The 5,462-nt window shown below is 40.0% G+C and overlaps 1 pseudogene; it reads left to right on the top strand.

The window, feature by feature from the left end:
- Positions 1–4,236: 4,236 nt before the first annotated feature.
- LOC146862263 (28S ribosomal RNA) lies at positions 4,237–5,250 on the top strand (annotated as a pseudogene).
- The last annotated feature ends 212 nt before the right edge of the window (positions 5,251–5,462 follow it).

The following is a 5,462-nucleotide window of genomic DNA, read 5'->3' as shown; positions in this document are numbered from 1 at the left end:
ACTATAGACCTCAGTGAAACCATTGAATTTGTGGCCTCCTCAGCCAAGAGCGGCACTATTACATCAAGACTTAGTATCTGTCTGATGTTTATGAGGCTAACAATATAATCAATAACAAGAAAAGTGATTTCACCCAAAAAGTTAGTTACCAGAAATATCCCAATGATAAATATAACTTTGATCTATGTGGAAACATAAAGGGAACTTTCAAAGAGCTTAGAAAGCATGTCTCCGATAAATATAGAGGATTTTACCTGAAAACATATTGTTAAAAATGTGACAAGGAAGTCGAATTTCACAACATTGCATGCCACTTTGCAAAATGCAAAGGAAGAACAAAAAAAGGCAAATCACAATTTTCTGTAGCTTTTGTGACCTCAGATTCGGAACAAAAATTGGAGTGTCACAACATGCTCGGTGTGCATCTCCAAAAGAGCAAAATGATACTAGACTCACAGCACTAGCAAGCAGCAAACCATCCAGATTATGGTCACAAGAAGACCTACTGCTGCTGGAGGAATTGGAAAATGTATATGTGTATATGAAAATCAAAGAAATATAAATGTGCTCATGGTTCCCCATTTTGACAATAAAAACAAGAAATAAATTGCAGAAAAAAGAAGGGATCGAAGTAATAAAAGTAGAAAAACTGCAAAGGATGTACTGCAAGCATCCAACAACACTGAAAGTGACTAACAATGAACTTAAAGTATCAGTGGAAATAGTAAGAGAAAGGCGTAAAGACTCTATCAACAGAAAGCGTGCACGAAAAATCAGAAACTTTGATAATCTGAACGACTGAATTTTAGAAGTTCAGAAACACTCCCAAAATTCAGACCGTTTTGATGCTGCTATGGACCTGATGGATGAAATTGTTACTTATATTTCCAAAAACACCAGCGCTATAAGTCCAATGGCAGTCAATTGCAATGAACATACAAGTGAACCCTGTGAATCCTATGAATACTGCTCAAGAGGAGCATCAGAATGCCTCAGTCCAAAACAACATACCTAACAAAGACAAGAAAAACGCATGAGAAAAGATATGGAAAAGCAAAGGGTAGCTACAAGGAATACCAGGCAATGTTTAAGAAAGACAAGAAGAAAATTGCCAGGTTAATCACGGATGGTGCAGAAGCTGCCACTTGCCAAATCGGTGAAGGAGATATTTTTTAATACTACAAAGATATAATAGAAAAAGTGAACAAGAAAAACACCAAATTCATCCCTATTGATAGGATACCGGAAGAACAGGATGCTGAAAGACTATGCAAAGAAATTACACTGCTTGAAATGACTGCTGCTTCCAAAGAATCTAACTTAAATAAAGCATTGGGGCCTGACTCGATTGGCCTAAATGATCTGAACAATGTTCACAATAAGCAACCAAGTCTGCTGCCCAAAATATTATCGACTTGGTTAACTATGAGTAGAGTCCCAGAATGTTTAAAGAACAACCTTTCAATACTAATCCCCAGAATGTACTGATCAGTGAACTAAAGAAAATAAGCAACTGGAGACCAATTACAATCAGTGCAACATTCTTGAAGCTGTTTATCTTGACCAAAAGACTTACTTCATTTGTCATTCTGAATACGAAAAAGGCTTCATGATGGTGAGAGATTTTCTCGAAAATCTGACTCTTCTTCAGAATATTATAAAAGGGGCACACAAAAAAATACTCACTTGCACTGGTGTTCATAGACTTCTCCAAAGCTTTTGACTCTGTCAGCCATGGTCACATTCTGCAGAGTCTCGAAAGGCACGGCGTTCCTCCATACATCATGGATGTAATAAAAGACTTGTATACAAACTCAACAATGCCTTTCAAGGGTAAAAATAATGAATCTACACCAGAAATAACAATGAAATCTGGAGTAAAACAAGGTGACTCATTATCCCCACTGTTGTTTAACATTGCCATGGATCCCCTGATATGTGATCTTCAGAAAAACAGCAAGGGCTTCACATTCAGCTCAGAAGGTCTTATTGAACAGATCACCGCTCTAGCCTTTGCAGATGATATAGCAGTACTCAGCAACACCTGTAAGGGGATGAGTACTAATCTGAAAATCATCGAAACTTTTTGTAAAGCAACAGGTTTAAAACTCAATGTGAGAAAATAGACAGAGTTTACACGAGTCTCAATAAAGACAAAATCAAGGTGAATAACTGCAAACCATGGCAATTTGAAAAACAAGATATTGAAAATATTCATCAAAGTGACACTGAGAGATACCTCAGTTTGAACTTTGATCCACACACTAGCCATACAAGGAACAGCACAATAAATGAAGTTTTCACAAATTGGGTGCAAAGGCTTGACAATTATCCACTCAAGCCCACTAAAGAAATTGAAATCTTGTGCCAGTATCTGCTTCCTAAATTGTCATTTAAATTAGAAATGGCAGGCACAGATGCAAAAATTCTAAATTCTCTGGATCAAACAATTAAGAAATATGTCAAACACTTACTACACCTACCTGCATCATATGGGAGCCTCAGTATACCAAAGCTATGTACAACAATCGGACTCAACAAAATTAACAATCTACTATACATTAGAGAAACTCCAGATTTGTACATTGCTCACTTTTACATGTATGCAGGAAAAATAATAAATGAAAAGATCAATAATATCATCAAAACCCACAGACTTAACATTGTAGATATGATATTCCTGAGCTATGATTGCAATTGTTAGCAGCTTATGAGTGGAGTAAAGAGGAATTTTAGAAATAGAAGATCTCCCTGTCCGGGGTGATGGTATTAACTATCTAGTAAACAATCCATCCTTATATTTCTGGATCAGCGAGCTCAACAAGCTAAAGGAAAACCAATACAGAGCTGTGCTGATGTTATGAGCAAATGTTTTGTACAACAGAGAAACCATCACTAGTGGAAGAAATTGAACATTTGCTACTTGCAGATATTGTAAAGATGTTTGTGAAACAATTGCTCATATTTCAGGTACTTGTCCTATAACCAAGGACATTAGGATAAAAAGACATAACAACATTTTGGAATTGCCCATTGATAGAGTGGAAAGGTGTGGTTGGATGCCATATAGGAAACCTCATGTCAAAAACAGTCAAGGTGAACTACAAAAACCAGATGCAGTATTTACCAAAGATGGCACTGCTGTAGAGATTGATGTCTCAAATCAACATGAAAACTCACTAAATCCCCCTAACTAGCATTTGAGAGTAATGTTAAATATTATCAGGATCTATCACAGGCAATCAAAAATCTCACCAACTGTTCCACTGTGAAATTTCATTGTTTTATTTTCGGATGTCGGGGTAATTTGGCCTTAATGTAATTATGTCGCTCTGGCTTATCTTGATTTACAAATGTCTTTCCTATTTCAGAAGAATGTTTGCCTGACAACTTTAATGGACACTCTTGGAAGAGGAGTTGGCCTAACGGCTAGGGCGGTCGACCTCGAATCTGGGGAACTGGGTTCGAGTCTCGACAATGATGCTGATATTCCTGTGATTCTGGGCAATTCACTTAATCTCCCCGTGCCTAACAAAAATGAATGTATCCTCATGTAACGCATCTGGTGCTATGTAAAGCACTCTGATACCCAATACTTTCGGGTCAAGTTGAGCTATAAAAAACTCCGTAAAATTAAAAAAATTAAACTGTAGTCATTGACAATTAACTGTTAAACGCAATGCTCAGATATACAATGTTTTGCACCACACATATTTCACTCTTGTTAATATACTGCTTTAAGAATGCTTATGTGTTGATATTTAAATCTAGTATAGTTACACATTTAGAATTTAGTTATACAACTGTACATCATGATAATTGAAATATATTGAATTCAGGATAGATCTCAAGTAATTGCCTACACATTATCAGTACATATCACATATTGATTATTAATGTCTTGCTAATCATACCTTAATTTTCTCTGGACTGTGCGAACACAATTTAATTTGTTAGAATAGTACTGGAGGGTGTACTATCTCTATCTTTTACGTGGTCCCTGTTCCTGTGAGGACAGCTTTGTATGTGGCTGTACTCTGGAACAAATGTTGTGTTGTTGGAAGCAAGACCAATTTGATGGTGATGGACAGTATTAATAACCCAGAATGAGCCATAGCATGGTGGTAGAGAGTGCGAAATGCCTCGTCATCTAATTAGTAAAGCGCATGAATGAACGAAATTCCCACTATCACTACCTACTATCTAGCAAAACCACAGCCAAGGGAATGGGCTGGGCAGAATCAGCCGCAAAGAAGGTCCTGTTGAGCTTGATTCTAGTCTGGAACTGTGAAGAGCCTTGAAAGGTGTAGGATTAGTGGGAGGTCCTTGGGCAGCTGGCGTAATACCACTACTCTTATCATTTTGTCACTTACCCAGTAAGGTGGGGGGCGAGCCCCAAGAAGCTCTCGCTTCTGCCTCCAAGCGCCCAGCACCTGTCGGCTTGACCTGCTCTGGGGAAAGTGACAGGTGGGGAGTTTGACTGGGGCTGTACACCTGTCAAACGATGACACAGGTATCCTAAGGTGAGCTCCTCAGGGCTAGTAACCTCCAGTGGAGCAGAAAGGCAAAAATCTCAGTATGATTACAGACCGTGAAAGCGGCGCCTCACAATCCTACCAACTTTTTGGGGTTTCGCAGAAGGTGTCAGAAAAGTTACCACAGGGATCACTGACTTGTGGCAGCCAAGCGTTGAAAGCGGTGTCACTTATTGATCCTTCAATGTTGGTTCTTCCTGTCATTGTGAAGCAGAATTCACAAAGAGTTATATTGTTCACCCACTAATAAAGAACGAGTGCTGGGTTTAGACCGTGTTGGACAGGTTAGTTTTACCCTACTGATAATGTGTTGTTGCAATCGAAATCCTGCTCAGTAGGAGACGAACCACAGGTTCAGACATTTGGTGTATGTGCTTGGTTGGGGAGCCAATGGGTGAAGCTACCATCTGTGGCATTATGAATGAACGCCTTTAAGTCTTAATTCCCCCTAAGCGATAATGATACCACATTGCCATAGAGCCTTGGTTGGCCTGGGGTAGCCAGCCTCTTGGGCCAGTGTGTAGAGCCACTCACTTTGGAACTGAAGCGTGGACAGAAGGGGTCCACCTTCTTCGCCCTTAGCGCACCACTTATTTGTGGGGCACCCGGTTATAACTCATTCATAACCGACGTGATTCTGGGTTAGGTTTTTATAAATAGCAGAGTAGCTACCTCACTGCGATCTATTGAAAGTCATCCTCTGAGCCAAGCTTTTGTCTTCATTTGTGGGCACCCGCGATTTCCCCCCACCACACCCAGGGGGGCCACCTGACACAGGGGGCCTCTCCCTCCTGCCCTGTGCCGCTGGATTCAGGGACAGGGGTATGATACCTTGAAGGTCAGCAGGGCAACCAGATGGCCGGAGTGGTCCCTACCCCTTACACGAGTCACATGGAGGCAAGTAGCACCAGGAAGGAGCCTCGTGAG

The sequence above is a fragment of the Triturus cristatus genome, chromosome 2_2 (genome assembly GCF_964204655.1).
Source record: "Triturus cristatus chromosome 2_2, aTriCri1.1, whole genome shotgun sequence".
NCBI classification, from domain to species: Eukaryota; Metazoa; Chordata; class Amphibia; order Caudata; family Salamandridae; genus Triturus; species Triturus cristatus.
This window is presented reverse-complemented; position numbering and strand designations above follow the sequence as displayed.